We start from the raw sequence: 20637 nt of genomic DNA on the forward strand, positions 1-20637 counted from the left end.
CAGCACACAAAACCCCACTCAGGTCTGCCAGGACAAAGCCATCCTGGAGCTGACATGGTGATGTATTTCTGTCTCTAAAGAGGAGAAGGACAAGGCAAAGGATGAGAGCTTCTATGGCAAGACAGCTCCAAAGGCTCAAGTAAACCACCCTCAGTCACTGTAAATACTCAAAGCTATGAGAAACACCATCCAAAATGTCTAAAACATCATGCTGTGTCCCAAACACCAGTTAGCATTGACAATTTTCATGTGAGCTGATAAGTAATTTCTGTTCATTTCTTGAGCTGGAAAATCTGAGACAGATCATATAACCTGCCCAGAGCCACAGGAGAAGATTTTGTGAGAACCAGGCACTTATGTATTGAATTTCAGTCTTGTTTTTTATTCAGAAAATCATTCCTTTGTTTTGGAGAGGATATCCAAGTGCCAAGGGTCATCCCCAGACTCTTCTGGATAGTCAAAACATAAAAAAGCAGATAGAGACAACCTGGCCAGTGAAAGGAACAATGTTAAGGGCTCTTCAGACCACTTAGTGCCAGTGCACTTATGATTAAAGGAAAGCAGGGTCATTTGATTGCTTTTCAAAGCTAAGAAGGTTATTCCAGCATGGAGGGACGCAGGCAGTGAGCTCCCACTATCCAGGGAGTGTTTATACAGACTGACACACAAATAACCAGGGACTGCAGCAATAACCAGGGACTGCTCTCTGGGGTGTGTTCAGTGGTGTCCCTGAAAACGCTGCAGCTCCCATGGGCAGGGGACACTCTGGGACACGGATCTGTGAGCAGAAACACAAACCCAACAGCAAACCCTCCATCAGAAAGCTGCCACAGCTGCCTGCTCCTGCCAAAGGGGATCTGGTGAAAATCCACCCAAGACCCAGCAGCCTCTTATGGCCTCTCTCTGCCAAGGATGCAGAGCCCAGAGCTGGCCCTGTCCCCCAGCCCAGCCCCTGTGCTCCCACTGAGCTCTGCTCTGCCAACAGCCCCAGACCAGGCTCCAGGGCACTGCCAGCCCTGGCACAGCAGCCTCTGGGGACGCAGGGACACTGCCCACCCCACTCCAGCATCACTCAGGTGCCTTTGCTGTGCAGGCACTCCCTGTGAGGGATTCCCCAGCTCCAGCCCAGCCACACAGAGCAGCTCTGAGCCCTTGTGGCCACAGTGCCAGCAGGCAGTGGCACTTGCAGAGGTGGCTGGGCAACCCAGCACGTGCCAGGCACCAGTGCTGGCCACCACACACAGTCTGGCCTCTGAACTGCCAGATCTGCTTCTAAGCTATGTCCTTGCAAAGCCAGTGCAACTACTGCCCCCCTCCAGCAATAAAACCTGGGCTCAGCTGAAGTCTCAACCCCACCTGTGCTTGGTGGATACAAGATTTGCTTTTCTCCAACCATCTTCCACAGCTCTGAGCTAGATGGACACTGCTGAAGGCTCTAACAGTTCCCATTCTCTATGGCTAAATACAATTTTGAGGGGCTACAACTCTGGGAGTCACTTGTTAAGGTCAGTCTGGATGAGCATTAATTGGTTTTAATGAAGTGTAGAACACACCAAACAGAATAAACTCATTCAAAAAGCAACTAAAAATGTCCCAAGACCTTCACTCTTCAACATCTTACCCACACACTGATTTTCAGAGTCAAGCACTTACTCCATGCTGCATTTTTATGTATTTAAATCAGAATACAGAACACCGTCAGCAAGGTTGGACCTGTAAGATCACCTGGGATAATGAAAGGTGTCCCTGCCCCTGGCAGAGGAATGGGATGAGCTTTAAGGTCTCTTCCAACTCAAACCCATCTAGGATTCTATGACTGAATCCATAATCAACCTTTCTCTCCTGACTGAGGTGATTGGAGACATTGCTGGGTCCAGCTGTGGACTCAACATCAGCCCCTGTTACTCCTCCTGGACACAGAGGGAGGCTTGGGCTCTTCACCTGACCCCAGCAATGCTCTCCAGGGGCTGTGAGCAGAGCAAGGGAAGGCATGAGGAGCTGCACAGCCCAGCACAGTGGAATGGCAAACACCTCCCTGGCTGTTCCAGCAGTCCTTAGAAGAAAAGAGCCCTTCTCAGAACAAGGAGCACCATCACTGCTCCATGGCACGGGTAGAAGGCTGGTTCAGGCTGTCTGGCAGCAGTCCTGACCTGGCTCCAGACCCATCAGTCCTCACCCACTGAGTGTGAAACGCTCTGGCTCCTGCATCCTGTGTTTATCACTCAGCTTCATGCAGGATCAAGCCCTTGCAAAAATGGAAAGCAGCTGGTCCACTCCTGTCTGAGAGGGCCTGCATGAGGAAAGCTGAGCAGGCTCAGACCATGGGTCCATAGAAGGGTTAGAAAAGTGTACAAAACCAGGAAAAGCCTAAGTGCAACATCATCATCCTAAGTGCAACACCTCCAGAATCATCCCCCATCCTTCACTGAGCCACTGAGGGGCTTCACAGGAGAGAGGAGTTGTCTTTTTGCTTGGTTGCTCTTGGCAGAAAGTTCTTTCAATAATTTATCCAGTTGCTGTTTTTTTACTATTCTATAAATGTAAAAGATAAGACCAGGCTCTCACACCAGCCAGGATGGAAGACACCAAGCATTCCTACCAAACCCAAGCCAAATGCTGAAGTGTCTCACATCACACACAAAAACAAACAGAGCAGCTACTGGAAGGCAACTTGGAGGGAGCACAGAACCAGATTCAGAGTCACAGAATCATTAAGGTTGGGAAAGACCTCCAAGAACATCAAGTCCAACCTTCAATGAAACACCAGGTCTCAGGCTGCAAGGTGCAGCTGGGTGTGTGTTCTATCCCCACCTGTCAGAGCTGGGGCAGTTCTCTGCTGTCCATGGGGCAGTTGTTTCTTTATCTCTCCCACAGCCAACCCTCCCTCCAGGAGATCTCTGCTGTCCATGGCCACTGAGTGTCCCTGCAGGGCTGATCCAACCCCAGCATCCCATGGGGAGATGCTGCGCCCAGGGCAGGAGCCAAGCATTCCTGCCTGGATCCAACCTGAGCCTGGCACAGCACAGCAGCCTTTGCCCCCTGCACTGCCAGAGGAGCAGCTTTCTGCTGCCCTGCATGGCCAGAGGGAGCCCAGGCCCATCTGCAGCAGCCCTGGAGCTGCAGAGGAAAACTCCCCCCTTGTGCAGGATCCCTGCTGCAGCAGAGCCACAGCTGGCACTGCAGGAGGGCTGAGCCCCCCTGGGATGGGGCTGGGACACCGCCTGACACACAGAGGACAGGGCAGGGTCTGACTCTGGCAGTGGTTTGTTTTCTTTATTTGTACTCTTGCATTTGTATTTTTAATTTCCCTTGTAAAGAACTGTTATTCCTACTCCCATATCTTTGCCTGAGAGCCCCTTAATTTCAAAATTCTAATAATTGGGAGGGAGAAGGTTTACATTTTCCATTTCAGTGGAGGCTCCTGCCGTCCTTAGCAGACACCTGTGTTCAAACCAAGATACACCACCATTCCTACTAAACCCTACCACAAAGTGGATCTCAGAGCAGAGCCCACACAACACATTTCTGAGCACATAAATGATAAATCCTGCCCACATCCAACCCCCAGGCCCCTGGCTGGGGGCATCATCAGGAGCATGAACTGATTCTCCAGGAGCAGCTCTATGAGGAGGCCCTTGGGTGGCTGTGGGTGAGCAGCCCTGGGCAGTGCTGCTGCAGGGATGATGTGCAGCCCTTCCCTGCCTGCTAAAGTCACCCTCAGCCCACAGCCAGGCACATCTTCCCCCTGCCTTCTGCACTGCTCCCAAGCCACACTGCTCTGCCACCTCCCTGCACAGCTGGGGATTCCTCAGTGTGCCCCACTGTGTGAGGGGCGTGGATTTTGAAACACAAACCCAAAACTTTGTGGCACCCTCGACTGTTCCCAGATCCTGGAGACGTGTGGGAAGTGTGCTGAGCAATGTTTCTGAAGCAAAGGTTCAGCTTCCAGAGACCATTCTCAGCTGGATGGGAGCCACCAGCACAAGCCAAGGCGTGGAGCAGCCTCAGCCCTGGAGTGTGCTGTTAAGCACCACAACTACAGTAGGCTCTAAAAGCCAAAAATTAGAAATTTTAAATTTTTTTGAGTTTTAAATTAACAATACAAACTTCAAGACAGTAAACTTTCTGCCCTTTCTTTATTTACTATTATTTTTTAAGGCTCAGTGTGATAGCACTGCACTGAGCAAAACATCTCATGGTCTGATTGTCTGACAGAAGGGCTGAAAACACAACAGGAGAGCAGGGTTTAACCCACTATCCAGCATTTGGGCATTTCAGAAACAGTGCCAAAGAATTTAACACTGCACATTTATTATTTTAGAGTAGCTGGCGGTGCAATTTGCAAAATCTATTTCAAAATCTATTTCTCCTAGAAATATTTTCATAATTTAATAAAATTAAAAGGAAAACTGGGTATAAGTTTAAGTATTGCTTTCACATTGCAGCCTCCAAAATTTTACTGTGCTGCGGTGTGGAGGAGAACCAGACAATGAAAAGGAGAAGTGATCTCACCCTGGTTTCATTTGTGAAAGAGCCACAAGTGAGATGTTTATAGGATGGATGTGTTGTATCATTTGGTTTTAGGAACCTCTGTCTCTGCCAGCAAGGTAAGGAAGGAGCCCAGAGCACTTGAGAGTTGGCTTTTCTTCAAATAAATCTGCATCTCTGAAAGGGTCAGTGATGGCCAACCATGACAGTGATGGCCAAACATGTCCCTGTCCCATGTTCCAGCTGCTCCCCATGGCCTGGAGGGCTTGGGGTGCCCGGGAAGGGCCTGGAGGGCTTGGGGTGCCCAGGAAGGGCCTGGAGGGTTTGGGGTGCCCAGGAAGGGCTCAGGGTGCCAGGAAGGGCCCAGGGCCCCAGCGTTGCCCAGCCCCGCCCGGCCCTGCAGGGTTTGGTGGCCACTGGTGCTGAAATGCAGGGCCCGGTGCCAGCAGGGCTGGGCCTTTCACAACAGCAGGGACTTTCATGAAACTTCTCTCCAGAATTTGTCCACTCATTATCTATTACAAAATATGTTCCTGTAGCTAAAGGGAACCCCCCTTTAGGGGCACAGACAGAGGAACAAGCTATGGAGGCCAAGCATGTGTGATTCCTTGTCTGTTCACCATGGAAGCCCAGGCTGGACTGGCTGGGAGGGACATCCAAGCCCATCCAGTGCCACCCCTGCCATGGCAGGGACACCTCCCACTGTCCCAGGTGCTCCCAGCCCTGCCCAGCTGCTGCCAGGAGCTGCCCAGGCCCCTCGGGCTGTTTGCTCAGGGACACAAAGGGAGGATCTGGCTCACACAGGGGAGGGGGGGTCTGGATGCCCCTGGTGAGGACAGGGCAAGGTGACAGATCACCTGGATGATGGAAACCCCACAAAGAGAAATCAATGCAGAACATGCACAGAGAGTGGGAAGATGCCATAAAATGAAATCAGGGGGTGCTGGGGTAATGGAGGATCTGAGCAGGCCCAGGGTGTTCAGAGAATCCCAGACTGGTTTGGGTTGGGAGGGACCTTAAATCCCATCCAGTGCCACCTCTGCCATGGCAGGGACACCTCCCACTGTCCCAGGCTGCTCCCAGCCCTGCCCAGCCTGGCCTTGGGCACTGCCAGGGATCCCGGGGCAGCCACAGCTGCTCTGGGCACCCTGTGCCAGGGCCTGCCCACCCTCACAGGGAACAATTCCCAATTCCCAATATCCCATCCAGCCCTGCCCTCTGGCAGCTTAAAAATATTCCCCCTTGTTCTGTCACTGTCTGCCCATATGAAAAGTCCCTCTCCCTCCTTTTTACAAACCCCTTCAGGCCCTGGCAGGGGCTCTGAGCTCTCCTGGAGCTTCTCCTCTCCAGGTGAGCACCTCCAGCTCTCCCAGCCTGGCTCCAGAGCAGAGGCTCCAGCCCTGGAGCAGTTCCATGGCCTCACTCCAAAAGCAACAGATCTTGTGCTGAGGACCCCAGAGCTAGAGGCAGAATCATTCTATGATTCTATGAAAAAATCCCATAACAAGAAGCAATTAAACCCTCACGTGCTGACCCTGTGCTAATCCACATCAGATAAACACCTTTTCCAATCCCAGACCTCTGTCCAGCAGCTCCTGAGCAAAATCACATCCACATCATTGGCAGTATCTTGTGGGGAACACAGATTTATTGCTCCTTGTACACCTCCAAGTCCTGTGGACCTTCCTGCACGTCCCAACATCACCAAAACTGCAGCAGGGCCTCAGAGCAGCCAAGGAAATGTAGGAGATGACAAATAATCAATTCCCCCTGGAGCAGGAGGGAAATCATTTATTTCACAGCTGCTTTGTACCTGTAGAGAAGTCTTGGCACAGCATCTTAACTACACCTTGAATGCTCCTTTGAGGCACTGAAGGTGCTCTGGGGGATCATGCAGTGTTAATATAAATATATTAAGGAAATAAATGAGGAGCTGCTCCTGCAAGCTGCAGTAACATCTCATGCAGTCCATTACAGACTGCTAAATTCAGGAAAAATCTTGAATTTTCATCAGAGACAACCAAAAGGTCAGTCTTTCTTATGGGATTTCAGCCATTTGAGTGCCCTTTTGAGCTACAATCTTGAAATTAGGAATAATTCATTCATTACAGACTGCTGATTACAGGAGGGGGGGAAGGAAACAGAAATTTGACATTTCTTTCCAGTTCACCAAAAGGTCAGTCTACTGATTTACAAAATTTATATTAATTTTAACTCTGAGTCTGTCACACTGGGCACGAAGCATCCAATTTGGGGAAATTAAGGTCATTTAAGGTCTCCAGTTGCATTTATCATTTAGAATGCAAAAAAAGTTATCAAAGGCAAAGCTGAGGGAGGCAATGGCCAAAGTCACCCAAATTTGGAACAGCTGCCAATTTGAAAACACTAAAATGCATTTCAAAGAAGAATATTAAAAAGAAATTTAAAAGATTTTAAGTCTCTTCTTGCCACATACTGCCAGACACCAGCTGCCATTGCTTCACAGGAAAGAAAGAAGCTAAAATTTGGGGTGGAACCATCTCTCATGGCAAACCCATCTGTCCTCAAGCCACACTGGACTCATCTGGGCTCACACCATCACCAGCACTAAGGCCAGCAGGGTCCCTTGCCACCAGCAGCCTGCTCACATCCTGGAAATCCTCCTCTGAGAGCTTGGAAACACCGAGAGAGGAGGAGGAGGAGGAGGAGGAGGCAGCATGGAAGTCATCTCCTGGAGCGGCTGGAGCAGAGGAAGGAATGCTTCACAACTGACTCAAAGGTCATGGGGAGGAGGGTGGGAGGGGTCTCCCACAAATTTGGAAAATGTTGCTGAGCTGCAGAGCAGGACCCAGCCTGGGAGGGCCCTGCTGGGGCTCCCCAGCCCTCAGGAAGCCCCTGCACAGAGCTCTGCCACGGCAGAACCAGAGAAGAGCCACAGTCAAGAGACCCCTGCTCAAAACCCTGAATGCTGTGAGCCCCTTGCTGAGCTCCAGGAGTGCTGTTATTGGGAAATAAGTCACTGGGGAGACCCCCAGCCCTGTGCAATGGCAGGGCTCAGGCTCCTTCCCTGCCTCCCAGGGAAGTCCTGCTCAGCAGCTCTGCATCCCAGGGCATGGAAAAGCATCCCAAGGTTTGTGAGGAGCAGCAAGGAGACAGAGCAATCACAATGCCTGCTTTCCTGCCCTGACCAGCCCAGCCCTTCCCTCAGCACCAGGGAATGGCTCCCAAGGCAGGGCTGAACCCTCAGCTGCTCTAAACCAGCCAGCACTGCTGCCCTCCATTCTTTTTTTCATGGAAATGTCACTCTTTTTAACAATTCTTCGAGGTCTGTCCAGGCAGGAGGGTGCTCCTACTGTCACAAACAGGACCTGTGTGCACTCAGGCTCTGCCACTCCACACTGACTGTCTATGCAGCAGCCTGACAGGACCTTCTTCTTCAGACACGAAAAATTAAGGGAACCATCTTGGCATTGAGGTAATTTTGTGCTCCAGCTATAACCTCTGCCCATCAAGCTTTTGTTCACTCTACCCATGTTTATGCTGTAAGGGGATTTACCTTTTCGAGCTTCTTAAACACAGAAAGTTGGATTTGACCACTTTCCCTTTGGAAAAAAAAAACAGTTCAGTGCTTGATTCTGTTTTAAAAATTGGCCTTGGTACAAGATTTTAAAATAAATCGCTACTTTCTAAACTATTTGCAAACACTAGTTCCTCTTTGTGTTTCATTTCTTCAGGGAAAAAAAAATCTAAATCTAATCCACAATCAGACATTTTCCTTTTTTTTCCATCCTTTTTAATTTAGTAACTTGTGAATTCATGCATTGACCCAGCTGAACAAAGGGCAAAGACTGTTAAATTCCAGAGCCCAGGAGATATTCGGTTACTCATTCAAGGCCTTCCACAGAGTTTAAAAATAAATAAAAATGAGCCTTAGCGAGGAGGAGTGGCATATTTGGAAATGACACTTTTAAATTAACAACTGAAAAGGGGAGAAAGGTAAACTGGAAGGAGATTAGCTGCTCGCTGTGCTGTGAGGGAAAGATGGAGTGGGTTGGAACTCATTAGCCCAATTACATAATAGATTGTTTTGGCCAAATTCAAAGGCAATAAAAGCAGAGAGAAATGAACATTAGGTACCAGCAAAGATGGAGGAGGTGGGGGAAAGAACAAGAAAAGGCTTTTTATGATTTTATTCGTGAAGCTTCTTTCAAAGGTTCCATTTCAGCAGGGAAGCACCAAGCAGAGGCAGGAATTTGGTAAATAACCAAAATCAGGCTGGGGGTGCCCAACGCCAACGCCACAGTGGTGGGGAGGGAGTGCTGGAAGACCAACCAAGGGAGAAAACAAAACTTGAAATTTCCCCGTCTTCCCTTCCTCCTGGCCCTGAAAAATCACATTTCATTGAATTCAAAAGCATTCTGAAATTTTACTAGTTTAGGAAAGATTGAATAAGCATGTAATTAAATTAATTACAGAATCACTGCTCTGCATCCTACTGCAGGAATAGCAGTGAATCAACCAAATGGATTCAAAATCACTTCCTAAATGCTTTCCAGTCAAATAAAACTTCAAGTGCAGCTTCAAACCACTCACAGCACAGTCCACAAAAGCCCAACCTCTCCATCAGTTTGCTCCAGCCATACAGGACACGCTCCTAAAGAGCACGACCCGAGCTGGAGGATTTCCTTTCCCAAATAAACAGCAGCTGCTCAGAGCTGGATGCCTCCTGTCGTGCCTGCATTCCCTGCCTGCATCATATTCCCTGCCTGCATCCCCTGCCCCACAGGGCACTGTTCAGCTCCTGTCCAGGCCAGTTCCCATGGACAGCCACCACACCCTGCACCCTGTGCAGGATCACAGAATCCTTTAGGTTGGAAAAGATCTCCAAGATCAAGTCCAGCCTTTGATTGATGCCCACCTCATCAACCAAACCAACTTCTTTTTCCAGCTTCTCACTTATCAGCCCTGAGCACAAGGAGGAGATGGGGAAAATCCCTCTACATGTTCATGGCTAAAGATGCACACAAAGTGTGTGCTCTAATTGAGGATGAGAGCCTGGTTCCCACCAGGAAAGTGCCACCACCATCCCCACAGCCTCTGCAGGCCCAGAGCTGAGACTCCAGGGCCTCAAATGAGGGTTCTGTGTGGCTCACACAGTGAGCTGTGCTCCTGGATGGAGTAAGACATCCAGTGCTGGCCTACAGGAGAGCATCATTCCCCTTGCTGGGGCTGTCTGAGCTCAGAAGGGCCCCTTTCCCCCTGTGGGAGAGCAGAGGAGCACAGCCAGAGGTGGATTAGCTGCAACAAGCACGAGGTGCAGCCCAGCTCTGGCAAACAGAGCAAGCACGAGCACAGCAGTGCAGGAGCAGGCACAGGCTCCAGGAACATGGGCACAGCCTCAGCCATCACCCACACAGCTGTGGGCAAGGCTGTTAATGCTTAATGGGCAGGAGAGTCACAGGCAGCCTGGGCCAGCAGGGCTGGAGGCTGCCAGCAGCCCTGGCTGCAGAGGGACCGTGCTGGTGCACCACAGGGATCACAGAATCACACAGAATCACAGAATCGTGAGCTTGGAAAAGACCTCTAAGATCATCAAGTTCAACCTATGCCCTAACATCTTAATTAGACTATAGCACTAAGTGCCATGTCCAGTCCTTTTTTAAACACCAAGATGGTGACTCTACCACCTCCCTGGGAAGAGCATAAAAAAAGGAGGTGAGAGCACAAACACAGTCCCCCAGTAGCACAAATGATGCAGTTGAGTTTCCCACATTTGGGGAAATCACAGGGGTCAGCACACCCAGAGTGCCAGGGATGAGCCTGGCCCTGGGAAACTCACCTGCCTGATTGTGGTGTCTCCCTGCCAGGTAAGAATGGGGCTGCCTTCCCCCAGCAGGGAGGAGGCCCATGGGTTTCTGGGGGAGCAGTTTGACGGCCTGGGGGAAGCTCTCTCTCTCTGGATACTCCTCCCCTTTCACACAGGAGAATCCCGCAGCTCCTGCTCCCACAGCACCAGCACCGACCCTGCCAGCTCAGCCCTACATGACACACACACGGTGTCCCCCTCCAGGAGGGCCTTCCAAAGGCACACCCAGCACAGGGGGCCTGTCACACTGCCCTGAGCACAGCAGCACACACACTGCTCCAGGGAAACCGAGTGCAACTGCTGACACAGCAAGTGAACACCAACGCTGACCTGGGGGACTTGGCACAAATGAAATGAAGGAAGTTCCTCCACCAGCAGTGCTGCTTCCAAAGACATGTTCATCCACAATCTGCATGGCTCCAGCAGCAAAGGCAGCAGCCAAAGGCAGCTTGCATTCCCCACCCTATGGGAGACACAGCCCAAAATCCCTCAAGTGGTGCCAAAAGTGGAAACAGCCAAGCAGGAAACCCATGGGATGGGTGCTCAGGTAGCAGGACACCAACACCACCTCCTGCTTGCCCAGAGAGAAACACTTATTAAAAAACCCAAACAAGAACTCCAGGCCCCACACTGTGTTCAACAAGCTGATGGTCCTTTTGTCCAGAGAAAATCTCACCAGGTTCCCTCAGGCCTGATGGGATCATACAGGATCCTCACCCCAAAGCAGAGTGGCCAGCTGGGAAAGCCAGCTCCAGCTTGCTGTGTATGCAGGAGCAAATACAGGCAGGGGGTTTCTCAAACTCTTGTCACTGCAGGAGGACCTGCAATGTCCCCAAAAATGCTTTAATGCAGACTTTCTCAGAGTTTCTCACACTCTTGTCACTCTGGAGGACCTGTTATTTGTCTCAGCTGCTCTTGTGTCTCAGACATCTTTTTGTAAAAATCTTTTCTTTAAGATTTTCCTGCTGAAGCTGAGAAGTTTCAGCAACAAATGTAAACAATGGTTATCTGCTGCTGTGGAATGCAACAAGTGCACCTGTGATTGGCCCATCTTGGATGTGTATAATTAATGGCCAATCAAGGACTGAGCTATCTCAGACAGTCTGAGAAAGCTCCTTTGTTATCATTCTTGCTATTCTATTCTTAGCATAGCTAGCCTTCTGAGAACTTTCTATTCCTTTTAGTGTAGTTATAATGTAATGTATATATCATAAAATAATAAATCAAGCCTTCTAATCATAGTCAACATTCTCATCTCTTGCTTCACCTGAAAACCCCTGTGACCACAGTCACAATAATGTCCCCAAAAACTGCTTTAGCTGCTGAAGTACCTGCCAGCATGTGCAGCCACACGTGCTGCCTGACCTGGTCATGGCCAGCCCAGAACCAAGAGCTCAGTGATGGGATGGGTTCCAACTCCTCAGCTGATGTTCCCTGACCCAGCCAGGGCTGCAGGAGCAGCAGGAGCTCCAGCAGCACCCTGGACAGGCTCAGAGCTGGTGCTCTCCCAGCTGGCAGGGGCGTGGGGCACCCAGTGGGCACCGAGCTGTGCCCTGACACTGTGCATGGACACCTCAGCCCCCCAAAGGCATTTCAATTACTGCATTAAAAGGTGTGAAACGCTTCCTTCCCACACACTCTTGGCCATCTCCAGGGGCTGGGAGCCAAACCTCTCCTTGGCAGAACTAAAGCAGGCTCCAGAGCTCCCTGGGCAGTGATGGTCCGGGGCTCTTTGGGACTGGTGCTCCCCTGGCTCATCCCTGCTCTGCCCCCTCACACCCACACACATCAACCACGAAAACATCACCACAGATCTCTGCAACACAGCCGAGCTTCAGGGGGACTTGGATAAACTGAGCAGTAAAAACCTGCCAAGAGCAAATGGGACTGAAGAAAACCTCCCAGAGAAAGCAAAGCTGAAATGAGTGAGGATATCCCATGCTCTGAGGAGGGGCTGGGGGTGCAACCCCTCCCAAGGAGCCTCTCACAGCTCTGCATGGGGAGATGTGCAGCACCGAGGGGGAGAAGGGGTAGAAACCACTAAAATCAAGGAAACCACTCAAATCAGAGTAGAATTATAAAAAAGATCCAATAGATCCATGCTCTGTGTAAGGAAGGGGTTGAACCTGATCTCAGCTGCCCTTTACATGCAGGGAAAACATCAGCTCAGTGCAAGTTACCAGCAGGAGAAGAAAGGGAAGGGAAGGAATTGTTTAAAAAGGCAAAATAAACAGAAATCACAACTGTGCCATGAACCCATCCCGACCACAGCCTGCAGGCTTGGCCATCCTGTCCCAAAACTACTCTGGGAGTAGTGAGGAAGGAATGGAAATCCACAAGTTTCATTTCACTACTCCTTCATTCCAGCAGCACCAGATGTGGTGCCAAGATTTGTGCCAGGACTGGGGCAGAGGCAGGGAAGCACATGGCAGTGGCATTTCAGGCAGAAGCTTAAAGTAACTTGGGAAATGGGGTACAGAGGTACCAAATGTGTTTTCTTAAATATTCATATTGTTTATTTAACTTTTTTATTATTTAACTTTTAAAAAAATTATTTAACTTTCAAAAATGCAATCTTTACACAGTAGCACTTTAAGCCACTAATATCAACTTACTTATTTTTCAGTTGAGCTCCAAAGAATCCCAGTAACAGGGTAAACTCCTCATGGAAATTTAAATTGCCCAAATTGTGTCGATAAACCATCAGACATAATAGCAATGGAGCAGCCACATGTAACTCCAGGCACCATCATTTTATGAGGAAAAACCCCTAAGATATGAAAGTTGAGTGTGCTTTATTTCAGAATTCAAGGAGACCAAAGGTCCTTTACCTCCACATCCAGTGCTCAGGACCAGCAGTCCCTGTTCCATGGACCAGGGAGAAGGAAAGGCAGAGCAGACTCTGCCAGGCTGAGAACACACTGCCATAAATTCTCACTGTAACAGAAAACCCATCTGGTTCATTCACAGCCATCCCCACGGCAAACAGAGCACAGTTTGCTCACAAATGACTGTGGTCCCTGGTGGAATTAGGTGCTGCCCTCCATTGCCACTCTGATGATCAAGGAGTTTCACATAAAGAAAAACAATCACAGGGAAGCTGCACATTTGCCTAATTCTGGGATTTTACCCTTTTTCCTGAGGTGGTGCGCTGACCAATTTCCTGTCACCAACCCTTTGTACCCCATGGTGAGCTGCACCTTGGGAAACCTCTGCAAATTTTGGAAGAAATGGAGCACGAGAGGGGGAGCATCCCCCACTGATGTCCTGTGGAACAAGTGCATCCCTTGTTCCAGCCCCCTGGGACAGGACAGGTCAGACCACAGGACATCAGTGCCCCCTCATGCCACAGCTCTGGATTCCTGCTGGCACTGCAGGACCTCCTGCCTGTGGGGTCAGGCTGCCCAACAGGAGCCCTGCTGGACCCCAGAGCTCTGTGTGAGCCACGCTGGCCAGGCACTCAGGGAGCTGCTCAGGAACCACACCTGTGAGCAAACAATCACTCAAAGCCAACATCCAAGGGGTGCAGCAGGGCTGCAAGGCCCCTGGAGAGGGCAGAAGGCTGGAAAGGGCTAAGGGAGGGAGCCTGAGGGCTTCCAGGTGTCTTCTCAGGAACATTCTAGGACTGCCCTGGAGCTGAGACTGGCACAAGAGCCCTGCACACACTGCAGGGGGAAGCACTAAGATGGGACACAAGTATTTTTATATAGCGTGTCCTAAAACAGAATTCTCCACTTGGCTTCATCTTAAGAGGAAGGTCCACCTGCTTCTTGGAAAGGAAGGGCTCCCATGGCCACTGCATGGCTCCAGCTGCAAGGCAGAAGCTCCCTAAGTCTTCAGGCATTAAATACAATTATTGAGATAAAAATGCAGGGGAGGCCTGGCAGCAGCTGGAAGGGTGAGAGCACTGCTCAGGGGTGTTTTTGTTCCAGGGCTCAGAGCCACGGTGGGAGCTGGTGTGGGGTCTGGTCCCAGCCCAGTGGAGACAGGGCATGGCAGGGGGACATGGCTCTGCTCCAGGGCTCAAACCCAGCTCCTGCTCCTGTCCATGGCTCTGCCAACCCTGGGAATGGTTTATTCTTCAACTACTCATAACCAGGCTAGACATTGACTCAGAGTGCCCAGCTCCACCAGGGCTGACCTCAGCCAGCAGTGCTGAAGAGCTGATGCCACACAAGCCAGAGCCACTGCTATCAAGGCATGCAAGAAAGCCCAGTCAGACCCCAGAGTGAGCACAGAGGGATGACAGCTCCAGATTTGGTGCTGAGCTGGAATCACACCATGCCTTAAAGCATGAGGGGAGCAGAGCTGAGCCCTGAACGGAGCTGATGCTGCAGCGACATCCCCACCCAGGTCACAGCAAACCCACTGCAGTTCAGCCACGTCCCTGTGAGCTGCTGACCACACTGCAGGGAGAGCTGCTGAAGGGAACTTCTCCCTTCACACCCACACCATTGCTGAACTCCAGTGCTCTGGTTTTAGTGCCACAGTCCCCATCCCCTTACACCACCAGAGAGGTGAGCCCCTGAGTGGCTGCAGTGGTCTGATGGCACCGTGTGCTGCCTTCCTCCTCACAGCCATCCAGCTCCTCTTTCTGTTCCCTGCTCCCCACTCACTGCTCCCCTCCACAAGCCAAGTTACTCACCAACCTGGCACAAAGCCCTGCTTTTTTTTACTTTTTTCATGTTCTTTTCCAAGGTTAGGGACATAAATCAACCCCCAGAAGGCTCCAGCTAACACGAGCCCGTGAGATCGGCAGCAGATGACCACAGACAGAAGGCAGAGGACCAGCACTTTGGTCTTTTGGCAACAGCGTGTTCTTGGCCAGGCTCCCTTTCCCATCTCTTAGGCTCTGCTTGCCACCCACTCCTCCCTTCCCCAGGATGACTCTCAGTGTCGTTAACATCCAACAAACGAGGGCTGAGGGAGTTCACACCTCCAGTTATTTAGTAACGCCGCCGGCAAACCCGACACTGTAACGTGCCGCTCTGCCTCCAGCCTGCGCTCGGAAAATCCTCCTCATAAAAAGCACAGAGCTATTTTTAAAGGAAATCCTGGATGCCTCTGAACGTGCAGGCAGCAGCAGCCACAGAGGTACAACAAGCCAAGGAGTCTCTGGGCTGGGGCTGCAGTCTGACACCACATCTGCAGCGCGGCCAAGCAGGGAGCGAGGCTGCAGCGCCGGCCAAAGCCACGGCGCTGCCCTGGGTGCCAAGAGACACAAGAGTGAGCCAGGAGCATGGCAGGAGGATCTTGGGGGATGCAGCAGCTGCTGGTGGTGGTCAGTGCTCCCTGCCAGGCCCAGCATGGCGCTGGCTGCATTTACACCCCGCTCACAGCATGTCCAGCAGCGCACCTGAGTGCAGGTGTGGCTCCTGCGCTTGCTTCATCAGAGTTGATGCAACCAGGTCATCCAGTGAAGGCTCACTGGAGGGAGAATTTTACTGAAAATTGCATTACTCAGCCTTTAAAGACTCCAAATGATCCTTTCAAGGAAGTGAAGAAAAAGGATTAATTTTTTAAAGTTCAAAGGACAGAATTTATTTTTGAAAATAACGTTTCACTACAAATCCTGCAACTGAGACAAATCAAAACCAGCAACACCACAAACTAAATCTGAAGGACAGGACTGTTGGAAAATCTCTCTCCAACAAACCAGAGGAGTGACACAACAATTCATGGAGGGTACGTTAGGGAATAACTTGGTCTCATCCACCACTGCTCCTACAGGCAGCAGGTCCACACAACTACCTCTCTGCCAGGACCTGAGCTCCAGGGACACGTCGTCCCAGAGCAAGGGCTCCTCAGCGCAGTGAGTCCCAACAGTGTCCTGCATCCCATTCCCACCTGCCATGCTCCCAAAGGGTCATTAAGAGACACCATTCAGCCACCCCTTTCCTTCCCCCTTCACTGACATTTGAGCTGATGCCACCCAACCACAGCATGGGGGGACAGAGAAGCTGGGATTTGAGAGCAGCTCCAGCACCAGCACAGCTCAGTGCAGTAACATCTCAGCAGCAAACCCTTCCCTCCACCAGCATTTCCTGATTCTATCTCCTCTTTCTCTGGGATGGTGGCTCCAGGACTCCATAAACCTCTTTTTCTTTTCCAGTACAAGATGAAACTTCTTTTGCTGCCAATTAAATTTGCTGATGGACAAAAGCTTCTCAAGATCTATGCAACTTCTGCACAAATATCTCCCACACATTGGTTTTGGACTTTAATTAAACTTTTCTCCCCTTGAATCAAATTACCATTTTCCTCTGATCATAATTTGGTTGGATGAGATACAAAGTAGGAGAATATCAGATTTGAGGGAAGAGGAAAGCAGAGCACAACACAGACGGGCTGTGCTCGTCTTGCTTTATCTATTTCCCATTCAGCCCCACAGACACCCTGCTCTCATTAGCACTTAATGCAGGTGAAAATAAAGAGGTTTACTGTTCAAACAGCATGGGCACATGGAAAAACATCCACCTGGACCTGTTGGAACTTGCCCAATATCACTCCCAAGCTCCTTCTCTATACAAGGAGCTTTTTCACTCCTACGACTGTAACTCCTTATGTGGGCTAATAACATTTAGTATGAAACCTCTCAAATCCCATTTGAAAAAGAGAAAACTTAACTATTCAATAATTAAGACATTTCTCCACTCCATCAGAAACATAACAGCTCAAAGACCATCCTGCTGCCATCATGGAACCAAGCTAACCAGGTCTGCTGCTTCCACCTGAGCCCCAAGGCGTGAATCCAGGGGCTGCTGCTCTCCCACCCTTTGATCTCATTTATGCCAAGGAAGGGTCTTGCTACCTCAGTGCCTGCAAAGAAAGGAAGGGCTGTGCAACAACAACAACCAGGAGGCCCTCCCTAAGATAAGGACACAGTCTGTGGGGCTGTGCAGAGAGTGGCACCAACGCTGGGCACAGCTGGGCACCTCATTCAAGCTGATGGAGTTGGCAGCCCCCAGCTGAGCACACAGGCAGGGCTGTGGGTCTGAAACACTCTGTGCAACTGGTGTGATGCTTCAAGGGACAAGTCCTAATCCAGGAACAATGGCTCTGGTGGCATTCCCAGCAGGCGAATTCCAGCCTGCAGTGAGGATGTGACACCAGGCACGCGGCGCTCGCTGACACAGAACCGGCCCTTGGCGCGGCACTGCCCGTGCAACCACAGCTCCCCGGGAGCAGCCTGCACAGCCACACTGCAGCCCCCGGGTCACTGCTCATTCCCTCCCAAACTTGTTGAAATCCTCACTGTGGTGGTGGCTGGGTGAAGAGCAGGGAGGGATCCAAGCTCCAGAAATGTCTGTGAGCAGACAGCGATGAGGCGTTGGTGGAACCAGGAGGAAGTGCCCACTGCTGGGAAAGCCTCCCTGCTCCAGGCTGTGACAGCTGATCTGGTGTGGGAACACACAGAATCCAACCTTACAAACACAAAATCCAGAACCAAACAAGATCTCCTGGCATTGCCGATCCTCCCCTCTAAACCAGGGTAAGCAGGTGGAGAGGAGCCCATCTGCCCCTGCATCAGCCACCAGAAGAATCCCCAGTTTTCCCAGCCTGTTAAAATCAACCCATTTTTCTAAAGGAAACATTAACCACAGTGGGATATCAAGATACAAGACTGCTTTTAATTACATATACAAAGGAGTCCCTAACACTCCAGCTCTCCACAAGGGCAGCTTGCTGAGAAAAGCAACTCTGATCAAAGCAGGAAAATCTAAATCGGGTGAGCTTAGCAAGAAACTGCATAAATTGTCCCCAGGTTTTTACGCACAAGACTCATGGACTTCCAGCCAGAATGTGTTTCAGTTGTGGCATTATCTTTCCTTCTGATTTAGTGCCTGCTGAACATAGAGAGGGATTTGTCCCTCTGTGTTCTGCACTCGTGAGGCCACAGCACGAGTCCTGTGTCCTGTTCTGGGTTCCTCACATCAAGAAGGACTTTGAGGGGCTGGTGTGTGTCCAGGGCAGGGAACGGAGCTGGGGAAGGGGATGGAGCCCCAGGAGAGGCTGAGGGAGCTGGGCAGGGGCTCAGCCTGGAGCAAAGGAGGCTCAGGGGGCCCTTGTGGCTCTGCACAGCTCCTGACAGGAGGGCACAGCCAGGGGGGTCGGGCTGTGCTCCAGGGAACAGGGACAGGAGCAGACGGAACGGCCTCAGGCTGGGCCAGGGGGGGCTCAGCATGGACATCAGGACGAATGTCCTCAGGGAAAGGGTGGTCAAGCATAGGGACAGGCAGCCCAGGCAAGTGGTAGAGTCCCCATCCCTGGAGATATTCAAGAAATGACTGGGCATGGCACTCAGCGCTCTGCTCTGGCTGAAATCAGTGACTGGTCAATGATCTTCTTCTGGAAAAGGTATCTTCAACTGAGAGGTCTTCTCCAACCTGATAGTCATGAAGGTCCTCAGAGAAATCTTCAGGCCTGGCTGTGGCACAGGGTCACCCCCACATTCACAGGTTTTTAGCTGTGCAGCCAAAGACCTCAAGACTTTGTTTAAAAACAGCATCCCCACAAGGTGAAGGTGCCCAAGGGTTCTGCAGCTCCCTGTGCTCCTCAGGGCTCTCAGCACAGGACACAAGCTGGGTCTGACACAGGTGTGCCAGGCACCCCCTGTGGGCACAGCCCCAGCCAGGGGCACCCCACAGCTCATTCACAAACACTCTTCTCACATCTCCTGCTCCAATCCCTGGCATCTCTTCAATGGACAAGTTTCCTCTGCTAGCTTCTGTCTGCTCTGAATATATCTAAAGAACTCTTTGAAGTCAAAATATTCTTAGCAATTAGATCTTCTCTACTTCTTTTTGCCTTCCTAATTATCCTTTTAACTGCCTTCTGCTTATTTTAATAGATCTTCCTATCCTCCTCCTTACCAGACTGTTTATACTTTTTAAAAGCCTACTGCTTACTGCTCCTAATACTGTTTACATCTTCACTCAGCCACCTCAGCTCAGTTGCTGCTTTTTTTGCCTGATTTCAGAGTCAACCAGGGGAAATTTCCTCTCTGATCTCTGCAGCAGTTTGTAAATATCTCCCATTTTGTCTACAAGAGCTTTTCTACAATAGGTTCTCTTTTCAACAACAGGTTTCCTCTTGGGAGAGGGAATGGAGTCTCCTCTAGACCACAAGTGCTTCCATAAAAATCTGTATTCTTCTATATTGCTCTAAGCACTCTTCTCTCTGCTCTCAGCCCATTGCTTTTGCATTAGGAATATAAAGCAGATTGTTTAATGACTGAGCCCCATGTGTTCCCTAACTACCTTATTCATTATCATTTCCTGCCTCAAAAAGTAAACAAATATCCTTTTGTGCTCAGTGTTACAGGAGATTACATACGAATTTCTTAAGTTATATCTCTTCTAGGGAGAAAAAAGCCACCTGGAAATACTTTACTTCATGCAAGGGCCTGCACCAGTGTGTGGGTGATGGTCTGGAGGGTTTGAAGCATCCTGTAGGGTTTGGAAGTGAGAATAATTTAGAGTCCATTTGGTGGAACCTAGAGAGTAAATTAAAGGGAAGCTGACTCAATATTTCCTCTGTTCCTTACAATCCTTCCCCAACCATCTGCTTTCAGACACTGGGAAACAGGACACCAAGGCAGAGGCAGAAACTGGCATCTTTTGTGAGGCACAGAATGGCCATTCTGTACACCACAGCACAGCTCTGCCCTGGCTCTCTGCTCTGAGCCCTATTCCACAGACAGAGAACAAGCACCAGCACCCAGCATGCTGCACCCACAGCTCCCCTTGGCAGCTTGTTCTGACAGCCAATCTGCCCTGCTGCTCAAAACTTCCACCTCCTACTTTTAGAAACGTTTTTTGCGTCTTCATTTTGTCATCTCAGTGTTTGGATCCTGCTTCCAGGTATTGTTTCTTGCTATGCACTTTGCTAAAACCAAGGGCTCTGCTACCTGCTTTTTTAATTTTCTGCTTTTTAAACCCATGGAGAACTGGCTCCATGAAGATAAAAATCAACAAGTGAGTTTTTTTTTGGCAGAGAGTTTCCCAAAATACAGTGCACGTCCCCAAATGTTTAACAACAAACACTAAGGAGTATTTGACTCCTCAAACTGCTTCACTCCACTCACATGTTCTGTGTCTTCTCCAACTTTTCAACATCTCTGAAGGAAATGAGGGAGCTGAAAATGGAGATGCTGTATTAAAGCACAGGAGCTGTTCACACACAGCTCCCTCACTCTGCACACCATGGTTGGCATCCCCCACTCCCACACTCAGTGCCACTGCTCACCCTGCAGCAATTGTCCCTTTCCCAGCCCACAGCCTGGTTTGGCACCTCTGCTCCTC

At 50.3% G+C, this 20637-nt stretch overlaps 1 protein-coding gene and 1 non-coding gene across 2 annotated transcripts in view; both read right to left on the reverse strand.

Moving 5' to 3' along the window:
- Positions 1-20637, reverse strand: part of ZNF618 (zinc finger protein 618) — a 152227-nt gene that overhangs the window by 114621 nt on the left and 16969 nt on the right. The window lies entirely within an intron of this gene.
- On the reverse strand, positions 10180-10342 carry LOC131092053 (U1 spliceosomal RNA). Its single transcript, XR_009115455.1, has one exon. It is a non-coding gene; the product is annotated as a U1 spliceosomal RNA (small nuclear RNA).

Source organism: Melospiza georgiana, chromosome 20 (genome assembly GCF_028018845.1).
Source record: "Melospiza georgiana isolate bMelGeo1 chromosome 20, bMelGeo1.pri, whole genome shotgun sequence".
Lineage (NCBI taxonomy): Eukaryota > Metazoa > Chordata > Aves > Passeriformes > Passerellidae > Melospiza > Melospiza georgiana.